The sequence below is a fragment of the Papio anubis genome, chromosome 11 (assembly GCF_008728515.1).
Source record: "Papio anubis isolate 15944 chromosome 11, Panubis1.0, whole genome shotgun sequence".
Classification (NCBI taxonomy): Eukaryota; Metazoa; Chordata; class Mammalia; order Primates; family Cercopithecidae; genus Papio; species Papio anubis.
The window spans coordinates 122,561,288-122,586,045 of record NC_044986.1 but is presented as its reverse complement, the minus strand read 5'-3'; the positions used below and the strand labels follow the sequence as shown (position 1 = coordinate 122,586,045).

General features: G+C 44.9%; 1 long non-coding RNA gene across 1 annotated transcript in view; it reads left to right on the top strand.

Annotated features, from left to right (window-relative positions):
* The first annotated feature begins 4,078 nt into the window (after positions 1-4,078).
* The window catches only part of LOC116269508, a 49,582-nt gene continuing 28,902 nt past the window's right edge, over positions 4,079-24,758 (top strand). Inside the window, exons 1-2 of the long non-coding RNA XR_004177122.1 lie at positions 4,079-6,021; positions 7,126-7,177. This is a non-coding gene — a long non-coding RNA (uncharacterized LOC116269508). The remainder of the gene's footprint in view (positions 6,022-7,125; positions 7,178-24,758) is intronic.

The following is a 24,758-nucleotide window of genomic DNA, read 5'->3' as shown; positions in this document are numbered from 1 at the left end:
AGGGGACAGGAAGGCCAGAGGGACCCTGGGAGGGGCGTGTGTCTCCACAGAAACCACTCGAGTATCTTTCCTGCAGGAGAACCACTTCACGCTGCTTCAGCTCCGATACTCAGCTTAGAGGCTTCTTCTGTGATAAAATCGTGTCTTTTAACCTCGGAAATAAGAAAAGCAGCTCATGCGATTGGGCACTCTGGGGAAGTCGGCTAAGGGCTTTATGTCGGTTTTCCCATTTCATCCCCACACAGTGCTCTGCTAGGCCCATTTCACAGATGAGGAAAGAGAGGCATTAACTTGCTCAACAAGGGAGACAACGGCGGAGCAGCCTCTGCACCCAGCAGCGGGACTGCAGACCCCAAGCTGAGGCTCTAACCCTCTCTGCCCTCCCCTGAATTCCTGCTCACATTTTGCTCACAATGTCTTCTGCTTTCTTGAGTTTTTGAAAGTCTTTGAGGAAAACTGTTATCCATGGAGAATAGCACAAAGCAGAGCTGTTTTAGCATCAGTTTCTGGCACAAAGAGGAGGGAGTTCTGTTCTACAGCAAACACCTTTAGCAAAATCCAGAGTGGAGATAAAATCCCTTGCATCCTTCAGAGCCTTTGTGACCATATAGAAACATGCATCCCTTCCACGAACATTAAATGTGCACCTGCTGCCTGTTCCGGGCACTTGAGGTACACCTGCGAACAAGAGAAACAAAGGTGTCCACCCTGCAGCGCTGGTGTTCTGGTGGTGCCAGATGGTCATGAAAGGAGGGCTCTGGTCAGCCAATTACTATATATAAAGAGACAAGACAGACAAGGTCTCACTGTGTCACAAGGTCTCACTGTCTCACTGTGTCACCTAGGCTGGAGTGCAGTGGCGTGATCACAGCTCACTGCATCCTCTACCTCCTGGGTTTAAGCAATTCTCTCTCCCAAGTAGCTGGGACTATAGGTGTGCACCACAATGCCTGGATATATATACACACACACACACACACTATATACTATATAATATATATAAAATAATATAAAATATATACTATATAATTTATACTATATTATATATACTATGTATAGTATATTATTATATATACTATGTATAGTATATTATTATATATATGATATAGTATATATTTTATATATAGTGTGTGTGTATATATATGTATGTAGATATACAGGATCTCACTCTGTCACCCAGGCTGGAGCACAGTGGCACGATCATGGCTCACCACAGCCTCGACCTCCTGAGCTCAGGTGCTTCTCCCACCTCAGCCTTCTGAGTAGTTGGGACTACTGGCACACGCCACCACGCCTGGATAATTTTTGTATTTTCTATAGAGACAGGGTTTTGCTTTGTTGCCCAGGCAGGTCTCGAACTCCTGGACTCAAGTGATCTGCCCGTGTCAACCTCCCAAACTACTACAAATGTTTATATTTTTGTACAGATGTGGTCTCACTATGTTGCCCGGGCTGGTTTCAAGCTCCTGAGCTCAAGTGAGCCTCCCACCTGGGCCTCCCAAAGTTTTGGGATTTATGGCATGAGCTACCACACCTGGCTGACTTGTTTTTAAATTTAAAGAACCACTCTGACTTCTGCGTCAAGAATGGACTGATGAGCAACAGGGTAGAAGCAGAAAGACTGACTAGAAGACCACCACAGTCACTCTGGCGGTGACAGGAAGGCGTGCTGGGATCTGAGTATGTGCGGGATTTGCTCATGCCTCAGATGTAGGTGTCGGAGATAGAGTCATCATTGACTCCAGGTCTCTGTCCTGAGCACCTGCAAGGATGGACTTGCCATTGGTGCAAGTGGGGACGGCTGGAAGGTACGCAGAGTGGCAGCAAATGATCATTAGCTCAGGGATTCTGAGAGGCCAGTGACCACCTGGGAGTGTGAAATCAGTGGTCTGATGTGTGATCCGGAATGTAGGAGACAGTCTAACAGAGAAATGTAAGTTTGACAGAGGATTTTAAGCCGTGATACTGGATCCCATCACCCAGGGAGGAGGCTTCGTGACAAATGAGAAGAGGGCCTCAGGTGCTGAGCCTGCCACTCTAAAGACACCTGCGTTCTCTCCTGCATATCACGACTTGAAGTTGAATGCAGTGAGGATCACAGGCCAGCTCTTTGGTGTACGTCGATTTAAATGACCTCTCAAGATTTTAGGTAACACTAGCCAATCCCCAAATTTCCCAGGATTTTTTGTAACTTCTTGATGAGACCACCTGGGAGGTGGGGTGAGGTAGCGTGATCTCGGTGGGGTCTGGGCATGACGTAGAAGTGGATCTCATAGATTTGATGCTTATTCACACAGCTGAGTCCTCTGTACTATAAAGTGGCTCTACCCCATAGGATGAGAAAGCAAAACCATCAGTCACATAAAACGATGCTGGTCTCACTTTTGAGGTAGATCAGGAAACCAAGCATGGTAAATTTGGTTGTGGTGGTGGTTGGAAGTGATTTTTTTTTTCCTGAATCTATTTTCAAAAACAAAACCGAAATATATGTTGTTTAACTATCTGAACTTTCAAAAGCCTGAGTTATGCCAAGATTTCTACCACTGTGCTCAGTACATGGTCGGAGAAACCAGTAACTTTCAGATGGGTGGCCAGCTCTCAGTCCACATTTGATCAGAACTCAGATGTGACCAGCAGCTCCAAATCCCACTTGGAAAGAGGACTCTGGTTTGGATGGGTCACGTCTGTGAACACACTGTATGTCTGCAATTTCACATTCCTTGTTTTTGTAGCTGTCATGATGAAGCACGTTCTGTGAATCTTCAGACATTCCTTACCAAGTCCTAATAATCAAAGCCTTTATTCACATCTCAGGTAACTAATTAGATCTAAAATACAGTGATATGCTCGTATCTTAGTTGTGTAAAAATAAATAAATAAATAAATAAGGTGTGGTAAATGATTACAATGGAATGGGAAACAAGTAAAGAAAAAATAGTCCAAAGGCTGGATCCGGTGGCTCATGCCTGTAATCTCAGCACTTTGGGAGACCAAGGTGGGTGGATTACATGAGGTCAGGAGTTCGAGATCAGCCTGGCCAACATGACGAAACTCCATCTCTAGTAAAAATGCAAAAAATTAGCTGGGCGTGGTGGTGCGCACATGTAATCCCAGCTACTCAGAAGGCTGAGTTATGATAATTGCTTGAACTTGGGAGGCAGAGGTTACAGTCAGTGAGGCAAGATTGTGCCACTGCACTCCAGCCTGGGTGACAGAGCAAAGCTCCATCTTAAAAAAAAATTCAAAATACCAAGGGCAAGCCATTTGACCTAGAGATGGCTTTAGAATACATCTCCAGTGCAATTTGGTGGCTCGTTCGTTTGTACAGGATCTGTTTTTTATGTACCTTAAAAGAACTACTTCTGTAAAGGTCAATTTGCAGAGAGTGAAACGTTGATAAGAGGAATCAAATATTTAAATTCATTGTTACTTTCTGGCTTTATAAGTTCTTGTTGAATCAGAGTGAAATGAGGGTTTCCCTGGCTGGCCACATGGAGCAGAAAGAAACTGGATCCCTATTTCTCACAATAGACAAAAACCAACTCAAGATGGATTAAAGGCTTAAATCTAAGATCTGAAACCATAAAATTTCCAGAGGAAAACCTAAGAAAAACTATTTAAGACATTGGCCTAGGCAAAGAATTTATGACTAAGACCACAAAAGCAAAGGCAACAAAACCCAAAATAAATAAATGGGACCAATTAAACTAAAAAGCTTCTGCACAGCAAAATAAATAATCAGCAGAGTAAACAGGCAACCCACAGAACAGGAGAAAATATTTGCAAACTATTCATTCAACAAAAAACTTGTATCCAGCATCTACAAGTAACTCAAACAAATCAGCAAGAAGAAAACAAATAATTTTGTCAAAAAGTGGGCAGAGGACATGAATAGACATTTCTCAAAAGAAGATATGCAAACAGCCAGCAAACATAAAAATGCTCAACATTACTAATCACCAGGGAAATGCAAATTAAAACCAAAATGAGATACCACCTTACCCCAACCAGGATGGCCATAATTAAAAAAACATGAAACAGTAGATGTTGGTGCAGATGTAGTGAAAAGGGAACATCTGTACACTTCTGGTGGGAATGTAAGTTAGTACAACCCCCATGAAAAATAGTATGGAGATTCCTTAAAGAGCTAAAAGTAGATCTACCATTTCATCCAGCAACCTACTGCTGGGTGTCTACCCAAAGGAAGTCGCTATACCAAAAAGAGACCTGCACGTGTATGTTTATTACAGCAAAATTCATCCTTGCAAAGACAAGGAACCAACCTAAGTGCCCACCAACCAATGAGTGGATAAGGAAATGTGAGATATGGACATGATGGATTACCACTCAGCCATAAAAAGAAATAAAATAATGTGTTTTGCAGCAACTTGGATGGAACTGGAAGCCATTATTCCAAGTGAAGTAACTCAGGAATGGAAAACCACACACCGTATGTTCTCACTTTTAAGTAGAAGCTGAGCTAGGGGTATGCAAGGGCTTCTGAGTAGAATAATGGACATTGGAGACTCAGAAGTGGGGAAGGTGGCTGGGGGTGAGGGATACAAAACTTCATATTGGGCATAATTTACACTTTTAGGGTAATGGGTGCGCTAAAATCCCAGACTTCATTATACAGTTCGCCCATGTAATCACAAACCAATTCCATATCTAAAGCTATCGGAATAGAAAAAAGAAATAAGGGCTTTCTTTTTAAAGGACAGAAAGGTGGATTCTGCACGTGGCTGTGTCTCGGTTTTGTCCTGCATGCATGCTAGCGGCTGTAGCTGGCCTCAGGAGAACATGGATGGTGACTTGTCACATGGAGTGACTTACGGTCCGGGAAGAGCACATCTGCAACTGGGATGGTGAGTCATAAATAAAGGAGAGCCAGGGAAGATCTGTGAGAGAGGAAAGCCAGGGAAACTCCATGGGAGAAGACAGCCAGGGTGGACAGACCAGTTCCCAGAAGGGTAGAACTGGGGGGCGTCTGACTCATCTTCCTCAGAAGGGTGACACTTTTTTAAATCTGTACCATGGAAAATTGTATGACTCTGAGTGGAAAGCTGCAAGGTGACCAGACAGCACAAGGCTCAGGGAGCCACAGCCCAGCTTTAGCCAAGAATGCATGATTCTTGTATGTGGCGAGGGCTTCCCCCACCCTCCGCAGCACCCTGGTTCCTTCACTTCATCTGGTGAGAAACAAGAGCAGCCCCGTTGTGAGGAATGTGCCTGGGGGCCCATCAGTGCTCTGGGCTGCCTGACGTGAGGCCACTGGGTCTCTGTGCCTCGGGGTCCTTGAGCCCCAGTTGAGATGAGTGCCCGTGGCTATGGATTGTTAATGTCCTTCTGGTTCAGAAATTTGGACAGTTTCTTCTCCAAAGAACTAAGTGTTACTGGAGGCTCTTGAAAGAAGTCTGCAGCGGCCTGGGATTTTACACACCCAGCCCCAGATTACCCCAAGGATGGGCTTGAGCTTCACCCTGTATCCAGCCCGAGATGACTTGCAGGCATGTCTCAGGGTCTGGCTATCAAGGCATCCAGTGACTATGGAACAGGAATTAGGCCTTCCAGTCCCGATGGCCACTTCTGCACATCCCCTAAAAACCTTATCTTGTAAAGACATTCAACACATTAACAATTCTATGAACTTTACTATTTCTAAAAATATCCTACCAGCTCCACCACTAAATATAACGTCTCCTCCAACGATGAGTCAAATGCATTTTGCATCAATGGCTCTACATATTTGAGAAACGGAGTTGTTTGTGGTGAAGATATTTTTCCATGGTGCTGCTCCAACAGAGGTCATTTCTAAGAAATTTCTAATTTCCCTGGAGAAAAACGAATGCTTAAAAATCAAAGAAGAAGGATTTTTTTTACTCCAGAGCAACTTCTAAATCTTTTTCAAAACTGGCTTTTTGCTTTTGAGATCAAACTTTGCTCTACCCAGTTTCAAATACCTTCTCTTTTTTTCTATCTCGACTCCAGCTTTTTCAACGGATGCAAACTTTGAGTATCAGGGTAAGCCACTAACCTCATACTTACCCTTTTAAAACACTTCTAAGTCCTGTTATTTCCATTTCTTCATATTCCACCAATGACAGTATATGTTTTCTCAAAATAAGTCTGTCCTCAAACACCACAAACACATACCTAACACATACCTAAATTTATTATCATTATTATTGATTTCCTTCTTGCACTGCTAAATGTTTCTTGGTGCCTGTGAGGGCTGTGGTGCAGATGCTCCCCTCCCTGGGAGGACAGTTGCCTGTTAAACATTAGACGTGAGACTTCTCTCATCTGTATCCAGCGTGTCTGGATGAAATAACTTTGCGTTTACAGTATTTGGGGAATCTGAAGATAGTTATTGCTGCTGTTTAGATCAAAATTTGAAATGCCGTGGAAAGTACTAACGTGTCCTAGTACAAGGAGAAATGAAATGAAGTTCTTTTAATTTTCAAATGATTATTTAATAATTTATTTCAAATGATTATTTAATAATTTAGTTCCCAGCTGGTCGACTAACCAGGACCAATGGGACCTCAAACCCATTTTACAGGCAGCTGGAGGCATTAATTATAAATGAAAACTAACAAAAAAAATGAGTGTATTACCCTTTCTCCTACCATTTTTGCAATAAGATAGGGTCTACAAGGGGGTTACAAGTGAATGCAAGATAAACTAAAGCGACTTTTACTTTAAAAACTCAGTGGCTCTTCCAGGGCTGTTGGTTTATTCCTCTCTCACGTTACTTTAATGCTAACTTCAGCCTCCATTCCATACACCCCAAGTTAACTAAAGGGAAAAACGGTACACAAAACAAACAGATTCTAGGAAAATCTGTGTGACAGCATCTGTGTATGTGAGCAGCCCTGGGGGGTGTCCACTCCTCTGGGGTTCCATATGGTTTTCTCTTTTAGAATTGTTGAGATAAGGATCTGGGTTTACTGGGGTTTCGTGTTCCCATCTTTAGAAAGAAGTCGGAGCCTACTCTTTCCAATATTCTGTGCTCTTTTGAGTCCAAGTGCAATCACACATTTAAAGCTGTCTTTCTTTTGCTTCTCCACTTGAAAATATGTGTCCCTGAATCACTCTATGGTCTTTTTCTTTCTTTTTCCTTAGGTGGGCTGACTTTCTGAATTTGCAAGTGCATCATCAGGACAGGCAGAAACACGTATGTTTTTCCTAATTTGTTTTTATCCTTAATTTTTGCATACAACATTTCCTTTCTTCTGACTACAAATGATTTCTTCACTACGTCTTGTGACCTGGCTGGTATATGGGATTAGGATATTCTATTTATAGGCAGCTGAAGGGAAAGATCGTGATGATGACATGGGTGGGGTGGAGATTTTTCTCGAAAGAGAGCCACAGCCAGTAGCACATTTAGGCAGAACACAAGCTGTGAATGCCAGTGGCTGGCATCACTGATCATTTATACAAGGGTTATAGAACTCAAGTGACAGAAGTCTTAGATCATGACCATTTCTTTTTTTTTTTTTTTTTTTTTTGAGATGGAGTCTTGCTCTGTTTCCCAGGCTGGAGGGCAATGACACGATCTCGGCTCACTGCAACCTCCACCTCCCGGGTTCAAGTGATTCTCCTGCCTCAGCCTCCCAAGTAGCTGGGATTACAGGCACCTGCCATCACGCTGGGCTGATTTTTGTGTTTTTAGTAGAGATGGGGTTTCACCATATTGGCCAGGCTGGTCTCAAACTCCTGACCTCATGATCTGCCCACCTCGACCTCCCAAAGTGTTGGGATTACAGGTGTGAGACATCACGCCAGGCCGATAGTGATAATTTCTAAGCAGTGCCCTAGGACAAATAATCATATCATATGCTTTATCATTGTGATAAAATTCTATCCTCATGCTGATGAGACTGTTGGGAACATTCCCTCCCGGTTAACTCCCAGGTGAGCTCAGAGGCTGTAGCAGCGTCCAGTGGGAGTGGCCCAGCTTTCTTCCACACATCAGGGCCTCTCTCTCTTCCTTCTAAGGGACAGAGGAACTTTCCATGGGGTATTGATCATGGTGATGTCAGTGGCTTCTTGGACCCACTCAGGATCAAACCAACCACAGCACTGGAGCTAACAAGAGTCCTGGAATCACGGAGAAGTGTTCAATGAGCATCAATCACTAAGTGATCTCATTGGACAAGGGAGGTCTCCATTTCTTTCTTAGACAAATATCCCTTCCGTACTGCAGTGTGCGTGGCTGTGAGATCAGTTTCCTCATAAAAAAAAAAAAAAAAAAGAATAAGAACGGAATAGCAGAAAGGTCCCCAAGCCCAGAGGAAAAGGATAAGATAGGACTTATGGGAATTCCTTGCTTGACTGGCTGGTCTTTGCTGCATTTTCCTTCTGAAACACTGTATCGTCTCTTAGAGGTTTTCTAACTTGCTTCTCCTGCAGATTCCAAGATTAACAGCAGGAAGCTCTATTTTAAAAATAACCAACTGTTACAGTGAAAGTGATTAAAAACACCATCACCACAAATGAGCTCTTCCCAGATTTAGGTCCAAGTTATTCCTGGAAGTTAGCATAGACCTGTATTCATTCTCTGGCCCAGGAGAGCAGGAGGTAGAGCTTAGAATGCCTGGGGAGTCCTCCTCGCTCCTCCTCTTCCTCTGACTGTCCTTGCTCTCTCAGCCTCTCACCTAAAGCCCTGACCCACAGGACAGCACCTGCTGACTCTCTCTTTCGTTTTCTCCCTGGTTAGGCTGGCATCCCCTCAGTCAGACAAGAAAATCTTAGCAGAGGCCCAAAGAATGCGTTCAAATGCTGGTGAATTGAAAATGCAGAGAGCACAGCAGATGCCATCACTATGGATTTTGTATTTGAATCCAGTGTAGCTGGATTCCCCGGGCCACGTAAATTAGGCGTGGCACCTGTGTTAGAGAGCGAGGGTTTCCTTAGCTTCGTTGCCATCAATCGTGTATAGCCAAGGTTCCACTTCTTAGCTTCTCCTTCAAGAAAGCTGATGAAGCAGGCATTTGGGAAAGTCAGCACTTGTTCAAGAGTTGGTTGGCTTTCAGTTGTGATGATGTTTTAAGGTCGTATTTTTCCAAGTAGCATTGTTTAAGAATGAGGGCTCTGGTTTCACATTCAGAGATAATAGCAATAAGCTTCTCTCACTTCAAACACCTGACTTGCCACACACTTGTTTGACTGGTGCCTTTAACCAGAGAATTCTCATCAAGATGGGCACGTGAGCCAGGATGCTGCTGTTACCCCAGGATTTACATTGGCCTCGTGTCCTTGCAGAAAGGCAAGGCAGTAGATCTGAGCTCCATCCCCACCATCTGCACTGGCCCCTTCACAGCACAGCGACAGCTTTGCCATCAGCCAGCAAGCATGTGGGGTGTGGACGACACAGCCGGAGAGAGCAGAGGCCAGGCTCATGAATTGGACAATGAGCTCGGGTGTTCAAGGTGTGACTCAAAGATCCATCAACACTTCCTTAGTCATCTGCTATTATATATTAGTGATATAGTCCATTGGATTCAGTTGATGCTCAGGCTCTGTGAAAATAGTCAAATTATTTTACTTCATCAACTAGATTTGATGCATTTGTCAAATATTTATGTGTCGTGTTAACTTGACCCTAATTCAATTAGCTTGCCAGTAAATTTGACTGCTTGGGGATGAGATCTTCAAAGGCATTACACAGGGACATGAAGCTCACTGCTGCCAAAACCTTGGGGCTCTTCGGCGTTAAAACATTCTTCCTTCGGCGTTAAAACATTCTTCCTTCTGCTGAGTGATGATCCACTTCCAAGGAGCTTCCATCCATGGCTCCTAGAGCCTTCCTTTGGTGATTTAAAGCATCAGTCTGCCTCCTCTCCTGTCTGGCATCACTTAAAATATTTGAAAAGGGTGACTAAGTTCCCTCTAAGCCTGTTCATTCTCATCTGGTGCATCCTCCTGCCCTCTCTCTTGTTAGTTGTGCAGAGAAGTTTCTAGACCCTTCACCACTGTCGTTAACTCCCGAGAAGAAGAGGTGGGCTCTTCCAATCTTGAGAGTTGTGACTGGACACCTGAGATGCACAGGATACAAAGCTTCACGCAACTGAAAATAAATTTGTGCATATAACAAGTTTATACTCACCCATGTACAAGGACCCGAGTCAAACACAGTCATCTGAAATTGTCAAGTGGGAGAAAACAGCTACAGATTTCTATTTTTTCTGATGCCTAGTCACAGCATTGACTCTTGTTTGAGGCAACATCACTCTCATCATTTTTAAAAAATATCTTACTACAGCCCTCTCCCTGTTGCTTGGACTCATACAGAAGAGAAGGCAGTTGTCCCTCTGCTGTATGAATTATACCTGCCGTCTCTCCTTTGTTTCCACACATTGCTGCCCCCAGAGTGCTGCCACCAATACTTCACTGTATCTTTATAGTGAAGGAGGAATCTGCTTTCCAGAGACAGAAATAGTGTGTGCACGTGTGTGTGAATGTGTATCCATGCACATGTGTGCGCATCTATGTGCACGTGCACATGTGTACACTCAAGTTGTGTATGTATGCTGTGCATGTGTATTTAGGGATGTGTGTGCATGGATGTGTTTGCATGTGTGCATACATGTGTGTACATTTGTGTGCATGCATGCGTGTGTGTCGTATGTGGGCATCTCTTTGCATGTGCATATATGTGTGCATTTATGTTGTACATGCATGTCGTGCATGTGTGTGCATGGATATCAGTGCATATGTGCATACATGCATGTGCGTGTGTGTGCATTTGGATGTACGCAACTTATGCATTTTTTCTAAAGCTATTGATTTTTTCATTTGGGCAATTTTTTTTCGCAGATGTCCTCAGGTCCATCACAGCTCAGGATTATGAAACAATAAAATAACCAAATCCTTTCCCAATCAGTAGCAGCTCCATGTGTATTCATCTTTTCTCAGTTTAATTTTGATTGTTTATGCATGGGCAGCATGTACCGCTGTGAGAAAAAATAAGGTTTTCTTTTGTAGAAGCTTAAGGTAGATAAATGTTTGATATACACTGGTGGGCTGTTCTAATCTTGCAGTTGCTATATGGACTGGAGACTTAATATTCACTTCTTTGGAAAGCTGCACAATTGATCTCAGGAAGATCTAAGCAAACTGGAATTAATGGATACACATCTTTTGAATTATATTTATAATACTATACACATATATATACTATATATATAGTACTATGGTATACTATACTATTATACTACACTACATACTCTACTATTATACTATACTATACCATATACTATACTGTAATACTAATACCCTTCTGTATATATTGTCTCCTTGGTTTGTTGAGATTTGACTGGATTCCAGGGCAACCACAGTGTAGGCACAGTGAGACCCAGCAGCTGATTCCCCACCTGCCCCTCCCCACCCTGGCCAGGATGGTGCCTTTCAGGTCATGCACAGTAATCACTTGCCATCCTCCCTAGGGCTCTGTGGCTGGCATAGCTGCCACTGCGTGCGAAGGGGATGGGCTGCCCAGCTGAGCTTCCTCAACTGACTCTTATAACCCACATTTTGGCAAGAGACTCAAGCATGGCTCCTGTCGCCGGGAGCAGGTTGTACGCTGTGATTTCTTTTGTGTCCTGTCTTGTTCATGCTGGTCTTCTTGGGGACATTCCTGAGAGGAACGCATTTACAAGGGATTTGGGGTCCTTGGATGACCTGGACAGGTTTCTGCCTCCTCAGTGTCTTGATGTCGTCTCTCATTCTTGAAGTCAGGTTCAGAGAGGAAAGCCTTCAGGCCATATGAACAGTCTCCATAACTGAGGGAGGCAGAGACAAGAGCCCCGTTCCCAGGTGGTTAAATTAAAGGGAGTGAAAAACAACAGCTTTTGATTCAATAAGGCCCGGGCACTGGGGGGACACGAGAAGTTCTCCCGATGCTGTGGCCAATGCCTGCTATGGGCAGGTGGCAGGGAAGGGCCACCAATGGTCGTTTCACGCACAAGAGAGGAGGACATGGAATTCCGTACAGGCACCGGTCTGTGATTGGAGGGAAGGGGAGAGCACTGAAGGTCATGCCTAAAGAGCTCTTAGAAAATGTCCACGGACGCTTTCTCCACACCTGGACGCTGTAGGGTTCGAAGTGCTTCTTACTCGGTGGAGCCTGACTTCCTTTTGCATATGCTTAGACAAAAGTCAACACCTGAGTCATAGTTACCCACCCCAAGAGCCACGCCCCTCCCTCCCTCACCCTCTTCATGGGGTCCCCCTCCCTCCCTGATCATCCTCTTGTAGTCCACGCCCCTCCCTGACCCTCTTCATGGAGTCCCCGCCCCGCCCTCCCTGACCCTCCTCATGGAGTCCCCGCCCCGCCCTCCCTGACCCTCCTCATGGAGTCCAAGCCCCGCCCTCCCTTGCCTTCCTTTGACCTTCCTGCGTCCTTATTTGCCTCCTGACCTTCGTCCCTGCCATTTCCTTCTTTGACCTTCCTTTGTCTCGCTTTATTTCCTTCCTTGTCCTTCCTTCCTTCCCTTGCATCCTTCCTTGTCCTTTCCTTCCTTCCTTTGATCTTCCTGGAGTCCTTCCTCTTCCTTTGACCTCAGGTCCTCTTCCTTTGATCCTGTTTGATTTTGACGCCGGATTTGAAACGGATGAGTCTTTATGATGGAGCCGGATGAAAACGAGGAGCGGATGAAATGATATGAGCGATGCCGGAAATGATATTTGATTTGAATGAGCGGATTTGAGCCCGATGAGCGGATTTTTCCTTTGCCTTGACCTTCCTTTATGAGCGCCCACTTCAGCCCTCCCTGACCTCCCTCATGTCCCCTCCCTCCCTCCCTCCTCCCTCCCCTGATCTCCTTGGCGTCCCCGCCTTCTTCCTGACCCTCCTCGTCCTCTTCCTCCCTCCCTTGACCCTCCTCAAAGTCCACTTCTCCCCTGACCTCTTTCCCTCCACGCTTCACCAGCTTCACACGGAAAACGTGAAAAGCGTCTGTATGATACTAAGAATTTTGACTAATGTATCGTGGTAGTACTCTAACCAGACAATTTACTGAAAAAAAATCTAATTATTTGGGCTCTGCACTCCTGATGGAATCTGTGAGCTCTCCTAAGCATAACCCTAACCCTAACCCTAACCCATTTTATTCTCCCCATCATCCTATTACCTGTCATTGGCCTGGCCCCTGCTGGGTGTTCCGTTAATGTAGTGAGTCAAAGTACTCACAGAACGAGTAATTAAGATGCCGAAAACTCTCATTTACTTGGATTAATAGTTGACTTTTTACCAAGTTTTATTTGCATTGTATAGTCAAAGAACAAATTTCACAAATAAAGAAAAATAAGCTCCTAAATTTGTACTCCAAGAAAAAAAAAAATCTCAAGCTTTGAAAGGTAACCACATCTTCTTTAATACAGTGGAGTAGAATTCCTACAATCATAAACTGACCCACCCCCAGAAGAGTGTATTTCTAAGATGTTAGAAGTGAAACCTGACCTTTGCAGCAGCCTGTGATAGGAATCTTAATTGTTTAAGGTTCTGGAGAGGTTTGGGATTCTCAGAGTGACAAGGCCTTGAACCTTAACAGTATTTAGCTCATTGAATTGTCCCAAAACGTAAACAGCCTGTAATTGGGGTAACAGTGGCCCCTGTGACCCGCTGCATGACAACAGGGCGAGAAGAAAGTGATGGCGTCATCACTCCTGCCTGGGCCACCAGGCCTTGTGGATCTGAAGAGCTGCCTGGCCACTCAAGTCCCATAGGCAAAGCGCTCACCGCAGAGTTGCGGCAGCTCCCACGGATTCTTCTTTGTGGGTATTGCGACCCGTTGTTCACCCACAGTCCATTCCTCTAATATCAGTAAGACAGAAATGGTACTTGCACGTTCTGACCACGGGCTCCTCAGCTTCCCGGAAGTTCATTAACCCCTGGCTCCGCTCCGGTGCCTCTAGTTACCGTATCCTAAACAGACACCAGCTGTGCTCCGGGTACATTTCTCCACTAATAAAAAAGAGGGGTCCAAACATAGTCCACGGACATATTTCTTTATCCCTCATAAATGGGAAAGCTGGAGAGAAAGGATCCTGTTTCCTCCGGACACACACATCTCTTTTTATGTTGATAAAGTGAGTTTTAGTTTGGGGCTATTTAATTTTTATTTTTTATAGTCTTAAGAACCTGGTAACAATGCTTAAAACAAAACAGGGCAGCATGGATTAACAGAGAATAAGAAGAAGTGGAGCTCTGTGTCCAGGGGTCTGCTGCAGGGGTCAGAACCTTCCAGCCGTGGTGCCCGGGTGCTGTGTGCCCTGAGTGGGTTACAGGCAGTGGAGATGCTGAGCTCCCGCCATTGGGCAGCTGGAGGGAGCCTGGGAGCTGAACCTCCAGCTGGTGACCTCCTGCTAGGAGCAGCCACACCCCAGCATCCCATGGGTGGTATAAAAATTAACATTTCCTATATCTGCTTTGATGCAAAGAAAAAAAAAAAAATCAGAAAGCATGTTTAGAATATAAAAGCACGACAGCCTAACTCTAAAAGCTTGCACGCTGATAATTGTTTAATGGCTGCAGGTAAGCGCTCTGAAGCTGGATTTACCTCTGAGCTGGAGAGCCCGGGAAGATGCAAATCGCGTGGACCGCACCCTGACCACTGCAGAACCCTTGATGTGTTCATACAGCATTTAGAGTGGCCTGGGCTCCTCAGCAGCCCGCGTGGGCCCAGAGCAGAGGCCCCAGGGTGGCCTCGGTCTGTGGAAGCCCTGAGCCCTCTAAAAGGCCTCATGGACTGTCCCGTGTTAGGTCTCAAGCGAGTTTGTTTCTAATTTTGCCCTTGGGAGTTGAAATGGGCTAGATTTCTGGTTGACTTTCCTTCTCATCCAACGGCACCTTCTTAGTGGCCTGGGCAGGAGACGCTCTACCGGGTCTCGGGCTCTGTCCCCACGATTGGCACTGCCCCCCACCCACACTGACGTCAGAGCTCACACCAAGGCAAGGACAGGGCTGAAATCCTACAGAAAACAGGCCTGGGAATACTGTGCTTAATTGCGGAAAGACTGCAGCACTTCAGGTGGCTGTGGGTTGGTGGGACCTAGGACAGCAAATGTGGGGCCATGGGGCCTCCTGTGCCCTTCCCAAGGCCTTCCACACCCCTGCCCATGTGCTGTCCTAGACGCTTCACTTGATTGTGAGCAAACCCCTGCCAGCCAGGCCGTGTTCCCCTCCATTGCCAGGAGCCTGTGCATCTTATTCCTGCTGCAGAAACCCACCGCTGCCCGGGGCCACCCCTTGAGGCCTATTTTGTACCCTTTTATCTGGATGTTTCTGATACTGAATTTGGACTACAGAACGTGATCAAACATTCACTTCTCTGTAGGAACATACGTTTACTTTTATGTGAATTGAACATGGATTCCTTCTCCTTGCTGCAAGAGTGCTTTGAAGATACTGGATTAATTGCATTGTACCTTACCTTGTAAGAAACTGTTTATATCATTTTACTCAAATACACAAGGAAGTGTACTTTTTTAAATTCTTTTAAAATTCTGGGCCTTTAATGTAGCTTCTGCTATGTAATCACTCCTTAAACTTCTGCAGAATGAAAATAACACATCAGTGAGTCTTGCCCTGTTCTCTCCTAACTTCCCTGCACCCAGGTTACTTGTATTTGTAGCCTTCTTGACATAAGCAGAGTTTAGTTCCAAAAGCTTTTTGCGTGTTGCTTATAATCCTCATAGCAGCCCTAGCAATAAGGACCTATTATTGTCCCAATGTCACCGATGAGAAAGTGAATGCAATTAAGTCACTGACTCATAAGTAGCAGAGCTGGGATTTGGATCCGGAGGGTCTGGAACACACATCTCACCACTACAATCCTTACACTTTTCCATATGTAGGACTTCCCCTTTTCTTTATATATCAAAAGCTCTTGGAGACAATGGGTAAATGGTAGAGTGAAGATGACTTGATTCATAGCACGTAACATGGAAGGTTGAAAGTAGATCCTCTTAACCATCTGTTAGGATAATATAGAATTTCTTCTTTCTTCAAGACCCTCCAGAGATAGCTGTAAGAATAAATGAAATGACTTTTGTTGAAAACACAGAAATCCTTTGAACCAAAAACACTCCCATAAAGAAAATAAAATATAAATCATGTATAGTCCCCTAACAATGAAGCCATAACAACAAAAAACAATAGCAGTATTTCGAGTCTGAAATACCTACCCTTAATCTGCCTATAGTTGCTGCTGTATAATTTAATGTGCTTTTTGGAGTTACTACCAAGATAATTTCAAATTTACACTTTGAAAGTTCGAAACTGAATTATCTTGGCTTAAAAATATTCCACTCTTAGTCAAAAAGAGAAGCAGCACATTTGTGTCAGTTATCTATTTAGGGACAAAATAGAATTCGAAAAAAGAAATTAAGATACTATGAAAAATTCTGCTTTCGTGTAAGTTCAGTACAATATTTTGAACTTTATGTTTTTCTAAGACCAAATTATTCAACTTGAGCCTCAATTTTGGGTTTGACGATTCTTAGGCATTTCCATAATTTAATTCCCTGTGCTGTCTAGGTTCATTATTCTAATTTCTCATCTTACACCTATTCAAATTACTTTTTTCACAATATTTTATCTATATTTTAATACCTCATTAAAATTTGACCTCTGCAAGAAGCTCTTTCCTGCATTTCTACTGTATTTGCATGACATCATTTAAGAGATCTGGTCCCCCTGACTTTAGCCTTGGGCTGTTGTAAAAAAGTGTCGTCCCAAAGCTCTGGTATCCTCCTAGTGTCTGGCACCGTGCTGGGCACAAAATAGACCAGATGCTTATTTGGTTTCCATTAACAGCAGACACCTGCCCCTGCCATTGACTGAATTACCTATTTCCACATGCTCCACACCCGGCCAGGTGGCCTCCCATCACAGTTCCCGTCCTTCACCATTTGACCTCAGGGCAGCCTTAAATTCTGTTTCTGTACATTCCGTCTATAGCTAATTGAGGCCTTCCTAAACACCAGGCACCATTTAGCCCTTTACATATATGATTGGCTCATAAATACCCCTGAGAGGTAGGATTGTTCCCACCCCATGACAAATGAGGAAACTGAGGCACAGGTGAGGCTGCCAGTTTCCCCAACCACTCAGATGGGGTGTGGAGGGGCAGATGACAGAACCGGGGACCACAAACTCTCAAGGACGGCAGCAGCAGCAGCAGCCTCTGTATGGGCAGTGTTGGTTTTGTGCGTCTGCTGCTTGTTAGGGGACAAGCCTGTCTGTCGCTGCTGTTTGTGTGTCTTGTGCAATGCATCATTCATTGCACGGAGGCCCTATTTTGAGGCCCATCTGAAGTTTCACCATGTTCCTGAGCTGCTCTAACCCGACTTCAGAGCCGTCTGCATCTTAATTCCATGATCTCACTCCAAGAGACAAAAACAAACCCTGTGAAGTGGGCAGCCATTGGCCATAACTGCAAAGTGTAACAATGTTGTTGTTATCATTATCCACTAATGCCAGAGCAAAGACATTGTTGTTCACTTTTATTACTATTATACATCAAAGATACAGTATTTTCCACGCATGTGCATTTAGTTCTTAAGTAAATATTTGTCGATTACATCATTGGCTCCTCACAGAAGTGGATCCTGACTAAACACTGCATTGTAAGAGAAATGGCATCATTTCTTAGCCTATTTTCTCTTTAGAAAAGAAGACAGAGATTTGAATTTGGGTGACACACATAGTAAAATGGATGTTTTCTTTTTAACAACCAAATCGTACCCGAATTACAAAACCCTCCAGGCATTCTCAGTTAATGCAAACACAGGAGGAAGATTTCTGTTCTCCGATTACATAAAATATCTTCCCATTCCCATGATCCTGGAGCCTCTCTCACAGTGTCCGCTGTGGACCGTGGGTTTTGCAGAACGGGGATTCAGGCACTGTGATCTCAGCCAGTGAGGAGGTCAGATTAGGGCCCCAGGTTTGCCTGGTGGACCTTCTGAGTGGAAAGCAGTCTATGGTTTGTTACAGTGCAGGATAGCCGCCTCTGGGAACCAGTGTGTGGCCCGGGTGCCACAGCAGCCTCGTGACCCCTGCCTCTCTTCACTGGCTTGTTCTCTGGCTCGGTCAGAGCCAATGACTTAGTGGCATTGCAATTTTCTTAAACTTGCCAGAACTTTCTGGAATATACTTAAAGAAAGCCATCACTCTGCTTCTTGTTAGCTGGCATTCATTAGAGGCTTTGTGTCAGAGCTGGAAGCCATGAGTCACACTTGCTGATACAAGGGGAGATCTCAGCAGGAGGAACGGGCCTCGTGGTGCCCGTGCGCTTCCTGGAATTGTGCTGTAAGTGAAGTGAGATGCTGGTGCCTAGATGGCCAGAGCTCAGCCCACATGAACTCCTCTCACACTTCGTCTACGCTCAGAAATCTCCAAGCAGGCACAGGCCAGGTGCAGTTCACTTTCTCCAGCCCCATCTCCCCGGGCAGCCCCGGAGGCGGTGGCAGTGGACTCCCAACTTCATGAGTCCACCGGAGCACGGAGACGTGGCGTGAAAACATGTCACACTCCTGGAGACATGCATGAAGCCTCCTGGTAGCTTCAGAGTGTCTGCGGCCACCGGTCCTTTGAGATTTTAAGGAAAACAGCGTGTTCTCAGCTATCTCCCCCGACACAGTATTCTGAAAATCAAGCCGGAGCACGCGCAAGCCCTCAGCACCATCCAGGGCATCATTGTGAGGGTCAGTTGCTGACCCGGGGCATATCAGGCTGATTTATACTAACCTTGCCTCTGTTCCCTACATTCCTTGGTGTGGAACCTGGGATGGATCATGGAGAGAGAGGAAACGAGAGCTGGAAGTTTAATGCCCATTCCTTCAACTCTGGACACGGGAAATATAGGCCACACAGAGATAACACACTTTTTACCACAGGGATGTTCACAGGACGGCCACACGCCTCGTGTCAAGGGTTAGACCAGAGGCTTGGAGCTGTGTATTCACAGTGACGACCAAGAAGGAAGAGATAGGAGTTAATGCAACTGAAAACTCCCCCTTAGCAGTTGACATTAGACCCTGTCTTGCAGAGGTGCTGAGGGACTAGCTGCCTTTGAAGCCCGGTGCACGCATCTCCCAAGGCTGCCACAACCAAGTACCGCAGACCAGGCAGCCTCAATAGTGGGAGCAAATGTTCTCACACTCCCTGGGGCTGGACATCCCGATCAAGCTGTTGGTTCCTCTTGAGGTCTCTCTTCTTGTCTGGTAGACACCATCTTCTCCCGGCATCCTCACACCATCATCCCCTGTGTCCCCACCTCGTCTTCTTACAAGGACACCAGTCAGATCAGACAGGAGCCTATGCTAGTGACCCTGTTTTAACTCAGTTAACGCGGGAAAGACCCCATCACCACAGTGCTCACCTTCCCAGGAGGTTCAGACTTCAACACAGGAAAACTGGAGACACAACTTATTCCTTAACTGTGTGTGTGTGTGTGTGTGTGTGTGTCTGCATTCTCTTACTAAATCTTCAAAAAACTTTATTCAGTTGAAGAATTTGGGAAAATACTTCTAGGCCATACATGGTCTTAAACTGTCATTTAAACAGACCCCCCCCTCCTCGTTCCCGCCCTGCACACACAGGGCCCTCATCTCTGAGGGTCTTCTCCACAGACACCTCCCACATCCACAAAAGGAGATACCCAAGCTAGACGGTTCCCTGGCACCCTTTAGAGAAGGACAGAAACAGGACAGAGGAGGAGGAGGGCTGTGGATAGGCCTGAGTCACTTCATCACAGATACTTCTTTAGAAAACCCTATGGATTGACTTCTTGGTGTAAATGATAAATGGCCTTTGAGAAAAGTTGGAAAATACAGACAAAATATAACAGAGGAGATAAAAATACATGTGTTAGGTAAGCTCAGCTGTAACAACTGCTCAGTTATTTTGGGGTGGGAGGTACCCCCAGCCCTCATTGCTGTGGGAACGTGAGTAGCTATTCCCTGTGTTTGAAAAGTCAATATGCAATTATATCTACGTGGGGGTGAACAGGCTGCCCACTCAGTGTTAGAGCTTGCCTTTTTTTCACCTAGCCTTCCCAATAATTAAAAATAATTCAAAACTTTAATTTTCAGCGACTACATAACATTTTATCTTAACAATAGGCCAAAACTATCTAGTCGTTCTCTTTGTGTTGACTATTTCTGATATTAACAGTTCCATGTAGCTAGAACAAACATTATTGCCCATAAATCTTCATAGGTAGTCGTGTTATTTATTAGGATATATTCCTAGAAATGGACTTACCCGATGAAGGGGCATGGATAATTTTAGATCTATTGGTACAAATTAGAACATCAGCTTTTTGGAAATTCTGCACCAAGTTAGACCCCTACTGGGAGTGAATGAGACTGCCCATGTACCAAAAATTTTGGCAGCAATGGGGAGTTTTATTAAAACAAAACAAAAAAACAAAACACACACACACAGAGAAAGAGAGAATAAAGGGTTGCACCCTTTGTTAGGCAAGAAGAAGACAAAATGACATCTCAATGTTGTAGAATTCGAGTTTCCTTTCCTTACTGGTGAGGTTGAGGAACTTTTTATTCATTTCTCATTTTCTGTGTGTAATCACTGGGCTACCTTTCCACTTCAAACAGTGTGCCTATAATCTTTGTGGCACGTAGTTTCCCAGTTTTTTATGTATAATACCTTTTAGTTATTTGACAATAATGGTTTTTAGACTTAAGCTTTTTACTTTACCTCAGTGTATGAAATCTCAGGATGCACAAGGCTTTCTCTCGGCTGCTCCTGTGGCCAAGCTCAGTGGCTGTTGACTGCACGAGCGGCCAGGACCAGCACTAAGGAAAGTTGCAACTAGGAGAAGGCCAGTGCTTTGGTGATATTGCTGCTGATCCTGAATAGTAACCAAATGTCTGTGTTTTGTTTCATAATTTCTTCCATTAATTATCTGCTTAGAAAGTCTTTTTGTCTTCTTCACATCCATTAAATGTTCCACTTTCCAAAAAAAAATTGTTATGTTTAATGCTTTAGCTGTCTACATTTTCTATTTAATTCTTCTTCAGTTTATTTTTGTATATGGCATGAATTAAGGATGTTAATTTATTCCCCCCCCAGCCGAATCTACAAATTTTTCAACATCATTTATTGAATTAATTGTCCTTTTATTGTTACTAAGTTTTTCTCTGTTAGCATTTGCTTCTGGGAAAACGAACCTTTTCCGATGATTAAGCTCTTTATTCTTCTGCCAATATTGCAGAATGCTAATTCCTGTAGATCTAGTAGTGCTACCTCTCCCTCATGACTCACTCGTATTTTTTCTTTTTAAAACATTTTTCCTTGGAAACTTGTGTTTCTTCATGAGTCATTCAATCATTTGTGAGACTGTAGCCATCTGACCGTGGATGAGAAGAATTCAGACCCAATGCCAGTGAGGAGGAGCTGTTGAAAAATGAAAATAATTCTGGGAAGAGACTACAGCCCTGGGCTGTGAGGTGAACCTGGGCTGAAGTCACAGGTGGAAGGAGCTTGCTGGAACCTCTGGTCAGTGGGGCGGCATGGGGGACTGGGCCCACAGCATGGTGCTTCATGAACCTTGCATGCATGCTTCCTAGCCACTCTCGCAGGATAGTCAGACTGTGAAACCGTCAGGCTCCTTAAACCCTGTTGAATCCCCGTGGTTGCCTCACTGAGATCTGGCTGTGTTCCCATCCAAATCTCATCTTAAATTGCAACTCCCACAATTCCCACCTGTCATGGGAAGAACCTGGTGGGAGGTGGTTGAATTAGGGGGTGGGTCTTTCCTGTGCTGTTCTTGTGATAGTGGATGAGTCTCACGAGATCTGATGGTTTTAACAAGGGGAGTTTCCCTGCACTAGCTCTCTTCTCTTCTCTTGTCTGCTGTCATGGGAGTTGTGCCTTTCACCTTCCACCATGAGGTCTCCCCAGCCAGGTGGAATTATAAATCCATTAAACCTCTTTCCTTTGTAAATTGCCCAGTCTCAAGTATGTCTCTCTCAGCAGCATGAAAACAGACTAATACGCTGGCAATCTATCCCAGCTCCGCCCAACTCATATTCAACTCTGCAGCTGGGGAGCTCAACCTCAACACAGCCAAGGACGGGTGCCTCCCCTTTGGGTGATCCACGTGCCACACCCACGGAGTCTCCTGGACTCTGCGCTCACATACCTGGGTCCACTGTGGGTCCCCATCCTCTCTGTGCTCGCTCCTGATGCCTTGTGGGTCTTCCACTGCTGTGGTTTGAATGGTTGTCTCTCTGAAATTCAAGCTGAAATGTAATCTTCAAAACAGCCTTAAACATACTCTTCAAAGCAACCCTTTTTAGAAGGACCCTTAGACGTTGATTAGGCCATAAGGACGTTGCCTGGAAGGGTGAAATTTGTGCTGCAGAACAGGCTGGAGGAACTGGCTGTGTTCTTGTGTCATCCGGCCTTTCACCTTCCTCCATGTGAGGACACAGTGAGAATATGTCCCCTTTGAAGCCCTGACCAGACATCAAGTCTAACTCAATTTAGACATCCCAGTCTCAGAGCTGTGAGGAGTGGATGCCGACTGCTCGTAAATTACCCAGTCTGTGGTTTCAGTGACAGCAGCCGGAACGCACAAAGACCTCATCCTCTCCATGACCAAATCTGGGCCCCTGTGGGCCCTCCATCCCCTCTGTGCCCACGTAAGGACACATCCCAGGTTTCTGGTCCTGGACTGTCCCCCTGCTTCAGGCTCTGTAGTGGATGCCTGAGCATCTGCTGTCTCCAGGATCCCCTGCTCCCCTCCAGCACCCAGTCCCCACCTAAGATCCTTCAGAACTTTCCCACCACCTCCAGGAAGAGCAGTAAACTCTTCCCATGGCCTCAAGGGAAACTGGAAATTGGGGCCATTCGAAATTGGCTTCTTTCTCTTCCAAGTGGTCTTGAACAGATAGATAATCATGGCAACTCTCAGCTGAACGTGAACTTACAGAGCCTGCATGGGGTGGGGTACCCAAGGAGAAGGCACTCCTGGCTGTGAGTTTGTAGGATGTGTTGAAGGGGCAGAGGGAGCCTGGTTGACAGCTCCGATTCAGGCAGCAAGTCCAGCCCTGGGCAGCCTGGGAGCTACATGCCGCCTGCCACAAGGGCCACTCTGCCCTCTGCCCCTGCCTTGATCTCCCGCCTCAGGGCCCCTGGAGCCCAGTATCAGCCCCTCCCCACCCGCTTCGCCCACTGTCTTTCCACCCTTCCTGCATGGTTCCTGCACAGCAGATCCCAACTGCACAAGCTATACTCTTAATTTTGTATTCTGGATTCTTCAGAGTCTGTATCAAAAGAAATCGTCACAGTGAGAAGGCAGATTCTATATATAAGAGACAAGTTTGTGTCTCTGTGTTATATATATACATATAAAGGACTGTGTACTCTAAACAATACATTCACAAATATTGACAATCAACTGCACTTAGAAGATAGAAGTGTTCCATGTGAAAATAACAGCTTATTTCTGGCAGAAAACAAACAACTGATACTGATGTAACATCTGTTTTATGTAACTGAAATCTATTGACGAAATAATTTTAAAGTGGTCTCATGTTTTATAATTTAAGGGGGAATCCATTCATGTATAAAGTTTTGATTTGTAAGGTCATCCTCAACTCTTTTGGAAACAAGGTGGTTTTACTTAACTCCAAATTTCTTAAGTTTGAAGTCCATAAAAGTATTTCAATTAAGATTAAAACATGCATATTCGATTCATGAATTTTATGACAGCCTTGGGGCCATTGGAAATTGGCTTTTTTCTCTTCCAAGTGGTCTTGAACGACAGATAATCATGAAAACTCTAAGCTGAATGTGAACTTACAGAGCACGCACGGGGTGGGGTACCCACGGAGAAGGCACTCTTGCCCGTGCGTTTGTAGGATGTGTTGAAGGTGGTTGACAGCTCCGGTTCAGGCAGCAAGTCCAGCTCTGGGCAGCCTCACCCAAGCCCCTGTGGACACAGGACTCACTGGGTCTGTTCAGCCCTTCTGCCTGGCCAGAAACAACCAAGTACCCCAAAGCCCCATCCGTAAGGTGTACGTGGAAAGAGTAATTCTGCTGCGAGCTGCCGCTTTCTACGAGGTTTGTCACCCTTTGCCTGTAGCTGCAAAGTTTCCAATTTTTCAAAAACCCTGCACTCCACATTTTCATTTATCCTGAAACTAAATCAGTTTGGGGCTAAACATATTTTAAAATGTCAGCGTCCTTATTTGGTCCATGGGATGAGAAATGCAAGATTCTCAGAAAATGCCATGTTTAGTTTGGATGTTGTCCTGGAATGTGGAATGGAACAAATGCTAGATCCTCCTAGAGCGTTATGAAGAGTAAAAGAGAGAGGGCAAAGAAAACAGCTGGTAAACTCTGATACACTCGAGTTCACTGAGTTACGTGATCATTACTATTTATCACCATCCTTATCATAATCTTCACATTGTATGGTAGCCGATATATTAAATTTAGAAGATAGGAAATCTGAAAACATAAGATCTTTTTCGGAGCACCCAAACTGAAAAGCCTGTACAAATACCCCAGTTAAAAACAGGAAGAAGAAAACAATTAACCACTCTTCATTGCAGTTATTGAACCACTTGAAGGGCTGAGATGTAGAGAGATCAGTCCGAAGCCCTCCAGCCTAGAACCCGCATTAAGTGACGGCTGTTGACTGACCAAACAGACACCTTCAGCTCTCCTTTCCCTTTCTCTTCTGCTTTGGGACCATCCAAGGAGCAAAACC